The sequence below is a fragment of the Numida meleagris genome, chromosome 2 (genome assembly GCF_002078875.1).
Source record: "Numida meleagris isolate 19003 breed g44 Domestic line chromosome 2, NumMel1.0, whole genome shotgun sequence".
In the NCBI taxonomy this organism is placed as follows: domain Eukaryota; kingdom Metazoa; phylum Chordata; class Aves; order Galliformes; family Numididae; genus Numida; species Numida meleagris.
Window position 1 is genome coordinate 108140979 of NC_034410.1, and position 11871 is coordinate 108152849.

At 35.2% G+C, this 11871-nt stretch overlaps 1 protein-coding gene across 1 annotated transcript in view; it reads right to left on the reverse strand.

The window, feature by feature from the left end:
* The window catches only part of ST18 (ST18, C2H2C-type zinc finger), a 66989-nt gene extending 59825 nt beyond the window's left edge, over positions 1 to 7164 (reverse strand). Inside the window, exon 1 of the mRNA XM_021387978.1 lies at positions 6809 to 7164. The gene's annotated coding sequence lies outside the window, so the exon portion shown is untranslated. The remainder of the gene's footprint in view (positions 1 to 6808) is intronic.

The following is an 11871-nucleotide window of genomic DNA, read 5'->3' on the forward strand; positions in this document are numbered from 1 at the left end:
TGCCTGCCAGTCTAGCAGCCACAGTTAAAGTGGTGCGGATTTGCCACATATTGTAAAACTAACAATTTCATAAAGATATACACTGAAACTAATTACACACTGTAGTTTTTATATCAAATTGAGACTTTAAGGAGAAAAAGAGTAGAACTACACCCAAATAAAATGTCATGTTAATGCAAGAAAAGATATTGATACTACAGGTGCTGGCTAGAAATGGGCATAGTAGACATTAAAAGAGAACATGAAATGTGAATTTTAAATAAATACAGAAGAAAAAGTAGAGGTCACAGTGCATAAATCAAAAGGTTTTAATAGCTACATAACTTAGGCAAATGATTCATTGTAATGAACAACTCCAGCCATTGCCATATAAAAGGAAATAGAAGATACAGTTCCTATTTCAGCTACATTAATGGTTATTGAGAACAGTTCAGTAAACAGTCAAGTAAAATAACTATCAATCTCAGGATTACCTGTAAAATGGTAACGTCATTACTTGTCTCATTCAGAACCAAACCCCTTAATTTCTCTTCACTAAAACAAGGGTAATATTTTTTGAATTAATGTTCTATTACAACTTATAGTTTCATTTAAAGAACTTCAATAGAAAAAAAATATTTGGTGTTCATTATACACCAGTTCCAAACACTTAAGGCAAGCCATAACTCTCTTACCTGAACATTTGAAAGTGGAAAAACTAAGGTGGAAAATATTTGAATTTTGAATTTATTCCCATGCTAATGTTTTTGCTTAATTGATACGACGTAACAGTACTGAAAGACCAATTCGATACTAAAGTACGAAAGCACATGGGGGCTACAAAAAGGGCAAAAATCCTGGGGTCCATAAACTCATCAGAGCACAGGGAAAGAGAGAAGAGAGGAAGATTAGATAAAGGCATAGGGAGAGGAAAAAGTGAAAAAGCACAATTCACAATTTGGTGGCTTCTCAAAGTGGGACTAGAAGATGAAGGAAAAACATGGGAGGATATTAGGCTTGCCGGCCCCATAAAGTTTTATTTATCATGATAAGAACAGTTATTGTACAGGGTATAATTATAAGAACAGGTGAATTTCAGCACTAATATTTTATTAGATCTGTGACCATCATGTACTTGCTTTTGCCTCACTCTAAACAGTACTACATACAGATTGTTCAGTGTTTGTTTATGTTTAACTGTTCAATATTTTCCATTAAACATCAATTACAAAATAATTTTTCCTTAGTAAAGAACAGTTTTCCACAGGTTCTTTGAGGAAAACACTGACTAGAATGGTAGTCTGAATTCCTTGATAACATAACAATGCTATAATAAAAGAATAAGAAATAAAATTTACTTTTAATTGAAGAAAATACAGTTGATGACAGCACTACGACCTTTATTATGCCAGAAGTCATACAATAAGAAGCCGAGGTTAACAGTTGCAAAGACTCATTGTCATTTAAATGTTTACAAGGGGCAGGGGGGAATTTTCTTTTCCAAGCTGTAGGGAAAACAGTAAGTATCTTTAACTCTGATACTAGAGCCTGGGAATAGATGTTATTAATGTATATGCTTATTGTTTAATTGAAAATCAGTTATCAATAAAACCAGCATGATATGGACTTTACTTTTGTCTGAGATCAAATGCTGTGATGATTGGATCATAGAATCATAGAGTCCTTAGAGTTGGAAGGGACCTCTGAAGGCCGTCTAGTCCAGCTTCCCTGCTATGAACAGGGACACCACAGCTAGATCAGGCCACCCAGGGCCTTATCCAGCCTCTCCTTGAAAGTCTCCAGGGACAGGGCATTCACCACATCACTGGGCAACCTGTTCCAGTGCCTCGCCACCTTCACTGTAAAAATTTTTTTCCTTATATCTAACCTAAATCTACCCTCCTTGAGCTTGAAGCCATTTCCCCTTGTTCTATCACCACCGACCCTGCTAAAGAGTCTGTCCCCTTCTTTCCTGTAGCTCCCCTTTAGATACTGAAAGACCACTATCAGGTAACCTTGCCGCCTTCTCTTCTCTAGGCTGAACAGCCCCAGCTCTCAGCATGTCCTCATAGGAGAGGTATTCCATTCCATGGATCTTTTTTGTGGCCCTTCTCTGGACATGCTCCAACAGAACTGTGCTTTATCATAGTGGGTTCCAAAAATATAAGTCCACTAGCAACTTCTGTGGAACCAGAAGCCAAAAACTAAGGAGAATCCTGAGAGTTTTTTACATACAGGCTAGGAACAAATGGCTTTCTCTGTCAGTGTTTCACTTTTTGGCAGTTCTTTGGGATAACAGTGCTGCAAGGGTGATAGCTACACAAATCAATCATGATTGCAGTTCTTACTGAGGACAGTCTTTCAGCCTTTTTGTATGATTTTATCTCACGTGCCCACTTCTCCTTCCATCATCTAAGTAGAGGTTTCACTTCTTTCTGAGGTAATCTAACAGACATTCTTTTAATAAAAACTGCTTATTTTCTGATGCTCACAAAAAGAGTTATCAGTGAGTCATTCCTTTTTAAATGCAGCTAGGCATTTTTTGTTCATGTTACAAACTTCCTGAGTGGCCAAATCTTCTTTGATGTTTCAAACTCTCTATCTTCATGCCATTGCTGTCTGAAATTAGATTTCAGATATAGCATGGTACATACCATCTATCAGTACTTAGACAAAAACAGTGAAACATTCCAAATTGCAAAATAAATAAGTACATTAGCTGGTAATGTAGTTATTTCTTCTACCAAAGAGACATCCAAGGCAGCTCTGCTCTGTCATCTTACTGGTAAAGCACTCAAGATATTCATATCTATATTTTTTTAACATTGAACGTTTCAAGCAATCTGAATATCTAAAATGTCTCACATATGAAACAAGGGCTCCAGGTAAAAATTAACTTTTCTTACTTTTAAAGAAATTGTCCTTTTGAAGAAATGTTCTAACACTATTGATAGTAAGGGAAAGAGTAACAGGAAGTGTAACTATAGTCACCAGAAAGCAGGTATGTTCTCCATGACTTGAAGCACAAGTGTATGGTGGAGTCTTCTTTCATCATTAGGGACAGAAGCCAGAAAGACTTGTTCTCACCTGTGTCTAACCTGAAACCAAACTCCTTCTATTCAGATATGGATCTGGCCAAACTGATCCATGCTTTTGTAATCCTATGCTTTGATCAATCCAATTTGCTCTTCTTTGGTCTGACCCAGATGCAACTCCATAACCTACAGATGGTTCATCATACTGTATCCCATCTGTTAAACAGAACACAGTAATGAGAATGCATCATACTAATACTCCCCACTTCCCTTTGGTTTTCATTCTAATCCTTAGCACAGCTGAAGGTCCTGGTCCTTTCAGTGGTCCATAAATAATCTAAGCGAAGACCTCTTCTTTCTGCTTCTTGTTGATGGGTTCAACAGAGATGTTACATCTGAAAAATGTCAGACTCAAACTTGAATGTATGAGACAGAAAACTCCTGGCTTCAGAACTCATTTCTATCACACATTATATTTTGTTCTGTTTTGTGATGCTTAGGTTGTGATAAAAACTGAACTCTTCTTGCGTGTTGTTGAGCTACCAATGGAATGACCAAAGCACTACATTCCTGTATGAAAAAGTACAAACCATGTAGTTTGTAAGTAAATAATTAAGGCTGACAGGAGGAATGGTTCTGTACTGAAGGGTTATTAGTGTCGTATTAGTTTAGCATACTACACTTCAACACTATAACCTATACAGTAGATACAGGAAGAAAAGTCTTATAAATCTGAACTACTGACAACAATATTAATAATATTTATGTGTGAAGAAAATTATACGATTTTAAAATTTGAAATACTTCAAGGCATATTATTACATGACATCAGAGCAAGTTTGGCATTTAAATAGGAATAATGTTGTATATAGTTGGAATGTAGGTGGAAGAAAAGTACTATCTTATAAAAACTCAGCGCACTGCAAGAGAACATTTAGTTATTTTACTCAACAGAATAACAGCTACAACAACAACAAATCACCTGGGAACTGAAATTGTTGTTTGTCTTAGAACTTAATTTTTAAGCAGAACGATGGTCATATTTCTCAGGAAAAGATGGATAATAGCAAAACCATTAGGCAGATTTCTTGGTGAAATTTTTGCTTTCCTAAAATCAATACCTTTTATTTTTTTAATGTTGAATTCCATTAAGAATTCAAGCAAGAATGCAATCCTTGAAATGTAGCTGAGATACATTTTCATGCATTATTGAATTTAATTGGTAATTGCAGCTCTTTGTTTTACTTTATATTTGTTTCATTCTCTATTTTTGTGAAACTTGCAGAATAAGAAAAGGCTAACAAATGCTCTAGAACCAATCAATGTTACAAAACTAATAATAATACAATATGAGCATGTAAGCTTATGTAGTGCCTTTCATGTAGAAGTATCCCAAGGCACTTTGTAACAGAAACTCAATAAGGAGTGCAAAAGTGCTTTGTCAGATAGGATAAGCCAGGGGAAAAGGGGAAATTAATTAAGCATGGATTTAAATTTCTCATCCAACACAGTGTTTAGAACCTTGGTCAGAAAAGACAGTAGTTCCAATATCTGTATCCAGGGAACACAATAGACCATTTCATTCTTTATTTCTTGAGGAACATTCAACAGTTCTCCCATAATAATATAGGTATGAGTAATATGAATATGTTCAAAGGCTACGTTTTCAAAAGGCAGCTCCTGCACCTCCAGATTCATTTTTCATGCACAAATAAAAACACAAAAGTTGACTCTCATGTCAGTAAAGCCATTTGACTGCTGAGATACACAATATGAAATTTTGGCTTGTAGAAATTGCAAATACCAAGTTACCATCTAGACAATGACTTTTTGGATGCTTAACTCAGTGTTTTAAACCACCGTATTCTCTTTTCAGATGCATTCCACACTACTGGCAGAAAAAGCAATCTGTGACATAGTAGTTCCTAAAACAAGTATTTCATACAGAAAACTAAAATTGCTTAGGAAAACCTATATTAATTGATAATGCATGAATTAAAGCTTCTCTGATGTTGCAGAAACTTGCATATCCTCTATTTTTCAAACATTTTTCTCTGAGGAACACATGGACCATCCTCATTTTTGGATGACTGCCTCTTTGGATTAATACATCCTTCTGGTGTGTAAATTAGGGATGAACAGAGGAAAAAGGAGAAGCACTAAATCTCAGGAAACAGAAGCCATACAGAAAAATGAGGTTCAGCGTAGAGCTGAATGAGTGATTCACCATTACACTTGCTGAAGATGTATAAAAAGATTACAACTTCCTCATTTTTATTATAAAACAAAACTTTCAAATATTATATGTAAGTTGCTCTAGAAGTAATTCTTCCTATTTAATTCCATGAAATGACAACGGATACGAAGAGCACAATAACGTATTTGATAGCAAAGATTCTCAGCTACAAAGCACTGCTTTTCAACGTAGTCATCACCATTAGTTGTTTGGTCTCTATATTCAGAAAGCACCAATGAATGTCAATAGGTGTAATTTTTTTTCCGCATGGAGGAGTTCAGTGACACACCTTTGCTTCATCCGTACTTCCATGTCAGATGCCATTCTGTCAGATTGCCCCTTTACTGCCAACTGTTGCATGGCAACAAAATGTAATGGGATATTGGTGGGAAGGTTCAGCCTCTACTGCCATACCACCAAAATCTGCCTCTTGACACTGTGGGCCAACATAATAAAATGGGAGACATTACGTTCAGACCAGCCCTCATATTTCTTAACTGCAAAAAAACTTCCTCTAAGTATTTCATGCCCTATATTAAGAGAGAGTGGCATTCTGACTGATCAAATAAATCATGTGATGCTGGTTTTATTTCCTAGATAGAAGAATCCACTGATACATACTTCAGATGCCTGCTATGCAGCTCAGTTTCGTGTGATAAAGAAAACTGAATATGAGAAGTTAAATTAATTTGAGCAAAACTTCTAAGAGCTTTTTGTAAAAATGTTTTCAGTATTTATAGTGCAGTATTTGTGGTTTGGATGGATAACTCTAGGGATTAGCATCTACTGTAAATATTTTTCTCAGGAGAAATAAGGAGTGAATTTGTATCAGTGAAAACTTGAATGTAATCTTACGTGCTCTTTTTGTGGAGATTGAGTGCTGAAGATATAACAGTCTTTCCATAATATTTTTCTTATGCTCTTGGACCAGCTATTATGAACTGATGCCCATATTAATAAAATTTAGAAAGCAATATTCAAATTTTACTAGATTATTGATGGTCTGTATATCCTTGTGGAATCTATAGTTTTGACTGAAATGCCATTCTCTGCACAAATTTGAAATGTACTTGCTGCTATCTCTAAAAATGTTGAAACTCAGTAAGTACTAAATGAGCATATTTAGAATTTTTACAGAAATATACAGAGACGATCAGTTTTATAAAAGCCATCCAATAGAAACCATATAAATGTTTATGTCTCTTGGAATGTTCGGATGTTAAAATACTATATTTATTACAACAAAAATAAGACTGAAGACTGATCATAAGCCATAGTTTTTTGTTGTGTGCCTTGACATAGGCTGCAGATAAAGACAACACACTGGAGTCCTGCAAATTCTGCGTTATGTTTGATTAAGCTTGCATAATTATTCCCAAAACTCTGCTTTTATTTTTTGTGCATTTAAAAAGTGTATCTGCATCAGAACACTCTTTTGTCAGAGCAAAGCTAAATGTCTTCACATTCTGGATTTTCTATTTTATAGCAATATCCTGGATATGAATTTATCGATAAAATCAGAAAATAAAATTGAAAAAAATAAATGACGAGTTCTTACCTGAGCTCTTGAGCTATAGAGTCCACTTGAACTGTTAATAAAAGCAAAAGGAAAGAATGAATTAGTTTACACTTCCAGACTTGTGCTTTCTGCGACCTTGCACCTGCCTATCTGATGACTGAGGAACAGCTATCAAAACACAGGTGATTATTTCATGCTAACCATAGGATTGTAGCTACCAGTGGCAAATGTTAAATGAACATATAATTCTCACAGTTATTTTAGGAACATAATCTTCACTGGAAAAAAAAAAGAAAAATAATAAGAAAAAATAAATAGGAGGAAAGGCACATGTTTGTTGAAAGCATAAGAAATCTCTGCTTTTTCTGAATTTTAATTAAATTTGCGAATGACGAAGGCTGGGTGTTTACAAATACCTGCCCACACAAGGGTATGCAGCATATTGGCAAAGCCAACAGGTGGTTCTCATGTTGCACAGGCAGATTTTGTGGGTTTTTTTGCTTCTGGGAAAACATTTGAGAACTACTGGTTCATATACACGTGTGTGCATGTGTATTAAAAATATAAAGAAAATCCATAAATTTTAAAAAGGTGTAATTATCTTCTTAAGTGAAAAGAGTATGAATATAAAATCCTCAATTTAATTTGATTTGTCTGTTAGCTCAGAGAGAGACTCTTTTACAGAGAAGATATACTCTAATGTTGAGGTTTGAATAACTTCCCTCCTCAGTATCTTTAATATCCAGTAACTTTAAATCCTCTATTATAATACTTCTGAAATATTTATGATTTTACTTTTTTACTTTCAGAGAACATTTTTGAGAGATGCTTCAAAGAACTGATATTTTTATCATTTTTGTACTTATCACCTCATCTATGGGCAGTGAGTAGCATTCCACCTCATATCCTCTCTGTCATTTTCTCAGTGGAGTCTAGCACGTTACATCCCTTTGGTCATTTGAATCTAGAAAACTAAGCCAAACTACATTTTAATTTTTCATTCTGACTACAGCTTCAAGCTGAAGGCATGATATTAACCGCCTAGAACTTCTAAGTTATGTCAATTAATCAAACTAGTCCTTCTTTTTTACAATACTAACAACAGTGCAAAATTGCCTTTAAAATCAGATTGAAAGATGGATACTTCATGCTTCTGAAAACAGTCATAAGCAAAAATGCTTGCAGGGAAGGCAAATCTTTGACATTTATTTTTACATATCTCAATTCTTCAATCATTATCAAGAGTCACAAAGAGTGTTATGAATTAATATAAAAAGTTATTCTCCTGAAAGGACTGTATTGCTAGTCAATCATGTTTTCCAGATGTTGAGATCATTAAGGGCCTGTTTATCTCTCAGTATTGCATTTCCATCTGTTCCTTACAAAAAGAGAGGAATAGCTTGGAAATACAACTCTGTCATAACTTTGCAAAATCAAACACAGGTACCAGCTCTTTAAAAAAGCACAGGGTTCTCCTGTATTGAATACATCTGCACCTTTTGATTAAAGTAAATTTACTTCTGGGTCATTTACACAGGTAATTTACTGATAATTAATGACAATAGGCAGAGTAACATTCATTTGGCTGAGACAAAGTTTGGTATGTTATTTTGAAAGAATCCATCCAACATTGTCTATCTCTACTCCCTATGGAAAATGTACGTTTGCATAATAAAACATATAAGCTTTATTTTCATTAGAAATAGCTCAAAGAAAATACTATACAGTAGGTTTTTTTTCTGCTTTTCTTTAAGCCATAGCTAATAACATCATGCCTCTTAATGTCAGCAGTCTGTGTCCTGCCTTGATTAAAAAACCAACCCTAAGGAAGCTACACACTCTCTTATTGCACATTACGGACTGTGCACAGAACTATCGTATTTCATGGTGTGCTGGGCACAGGGTCGTGGAATGTGCTTGCTAACTCACCCTTGGTTCCTTTTGAGCGTGTGCGCAGCTTTTTATTTTCCCCATCTGCATCCATCTGTAATATTAACACAAAGTCTTTAATTCATTCATTTTGCCATTGAGAAAAAATTTCTCCAGTGCTTTTTTTTCACATTTCCAAAGGCTAGACAGTAATAGAAAGAAGAATAATCATGCCTTATTAATCTTGTCAAAGAGATAAAAAGCCATCTGTGAATATCTAGTAAATACCTAGGAGATACCTTTAATGGCACAGATTTGTTTAATAAAGTGATGGTAATGAGTGACTCTTTAAGGTTTAATGACGAGGTCTACAGGTGTTAGCTGAAGGCATAAGGTTAGAAATGGCAATGTTGTGTGACTGCTGCTTTCAGCATCCACCTCCTGGAAGAAAAGGTCCCAGAAACCCTGGTGCCTACCCTCATCCTACATAACTGTTGTAACTGAAGCATATCAGAATAGCTGCAATCGAACCTGTGTCTGACCACTTCATGCTTAGAGCATGAAACCCTCTTGCTTGACTGCTATTACCTATGTCCAGTTTGGCAACACTTCATTGCTTAAACACTTCTCATAGATTTTTTGGTGAAAGAAACCATTACAGATGTGTATGAGTCTTTGGGGGAACATAACATGAGGTTTGTATTTCACAGTAAAAAAAAAAAAAAAAAAAAAAAAAAAAAAAAAAAAAAAAAGGATGAGCTGCTGCCACCAGATTTCTAACTGAAATAAGAGAGACCTTGCAAGAATGGCTGTTTGCATGACACTTTTACACTTTTGGCTACATCTAAACCAGCAGTGGAAATATGTACCTTCTGGTCTTGGATCTGGCCCAGACCCATAATTGTAGGGGCAGGTTTTCAATCCATGGATTTTATTACAAACCTCTGAAATTCAAAGGGATTAAGATTTCATGAAGAGCTGCAGTGGTATACAGCAGATTGCATAACCATGTAATGTTGAGTACGTCCACGGAGGCGTGTGGAAGAATCTGTCATGAGGAATTTTTGTCTAGGCAAAGCAGCAGGAACTCTGTAATTCTTCTTATTATTATGGTAGTATCTTACTATCTATCTTTGCTTTTAATCTCAGTTTCCGTTTGTGAAATGGTAATGATCCAACTTTCCACAGATCAATATGCAGGAACAACCACATACATCAGCATATGATTTATGTAACTCTTTCAGGCAATAGGTAGCTAGATTCTGTGGGTACCAGAAGTTGTTTGTGCCTGACAACTGTGAATTTTTTTCCTGCAAAAGGTGGCAAGACAAAAAGCTATGTGGACAGACCCTCTCCATTATTTCACTCTTTTTTTTTTTTTTTTTCCCGAGGATCAGTAGTATTGATTTGCCCCACAGAGGGAAGATGCAGGATGCTGTTTCTGCCTGTTTCTATATATAGAGTTTGAAGATCTGAGGATGCTTTATTTTTAGCTTTTCATGACTCAGATAACTGAGATGTTCTGAAGGTCTAATCTGAATGAGCATTGCAGAATCTGACAAATTTGTCCTGAGAAAGAAAGAATAAAGTCAGCCTTGCTAGAGGTTAGAAAACATTTCTCTGTTTTCCTGTTTTTTTCCTTTTTGCTGTGGTTTCACATCATATGCAACAACGGGAATCAAAATACCTATTTGCAGGAGAGAACACAAGTATTTGAAAAGGCTATTCGTGTACTTGAAGAAGTCTAATTCTAGAACCCAGGTTAGTGATATCTGAAATGAAAGTATAAATTGATTGAAATGCATCTCAAACTCAGATAATGTTATCTTTTCTCTGTTTAAATTTACATCTGATCTTGATTATTAGCAGGGAAGTAACACAAGTGGTTTGTGTTTACATAGTAGTGCTGCTGGCAGCCTTTAGTTGTCACTATGCTTAAAACCTGGAGGATGAGTTTTAGCAATGCAACTGCAATGGTAATGGGAAACATGGCTCTGTTCTCTGATGCAGAGTTGTGATTGAAGGCACTGACCTGCCATAGACTTATAATAGGGGAGCAGGTGTGGCAATGATGGACTTTAATTTCCTTTAATAAACCTTTTATGTGCCACACTTTTACTGCCATTCTATGCTCTCCAAGGTCCTGCACATAATAGGTTCATTACTTTTGATTACTATAGTCTATTGAGACAAACAACTCCAGAACACACTATATATTATGTTCAGTTAAACCAATATAGACTATTTATCCACTGTGCATTATTTCACCTGCAACTCTACAGGCAAAATTAACAACAGCTCCTGTAAGCTAAAACTATTAAAACCACTGGTACTCCTTTGTCATCATTTCATAATAAATACCACACCAATCACAGTGCTGCTCTTTTAATTATGAAACAGAAAGTGTCCACTGCTCCTACTGAACAGCAGTTACTTTGGTCTAAATAGCATGTTACATTGTGATGAATATTTAAAAACTGAACAATGAGTGAAAACCAACAATAAAATCAATGTAGGTGATTTTTCTATTGATTTTCTTTCCTTGCAATAATTTGAAATTATGAGAGATGTTTAATCAACTCAACTCTAAAATTTATTGTGCTGTTTAGCCCACTGCAAGCCACATACTAAAAGAATTATCATGCCTATATTGCATAAAAACAACTTACGAAAGTCCCACGCATCATTAGCTTTAAACTTATAGAAAAATAACTGAATACTGTATGTCATCAAAATTCTCAAAATGTAAATACGTTATTCTTTTTTAATTGTTTTTTTTTTCAGAGATTTCATGACATTAAAAAAAAAAGAACAGAGTTTCTGATTTCTGATTTTTATCTGCATAGCGATTGTTTTACATGAAATTGCAGCCACGGAAAGTCAGCAAGAAGTATCAGCTTCAAACTTTTAAACATCCTTGGAACAATAAAAGTGTTAAACTGAATAAGAAATTCTGCCTGTTTATTTATTTTTTTTTATGAAGGAATTGCTATTGGGTTTGAATTTGAGAGATATATCTTATTACTGCTGTGTCCTGGAAAGATTTGAAGGATTCTGGATGGTGATTCATGCTTTCAAATTCAGGGATGGTCAGCCCTACCTACCAGTACACATGCTGTCTTGAGACAAACAGTCATCAGAGATAGATTGTTCTTGTCTGCAAAAAATCCATACGTGACGTCCTCCTGCAAATGTTTTTATCCATCAGAATAATATCTAAGTGATAGCCAGGA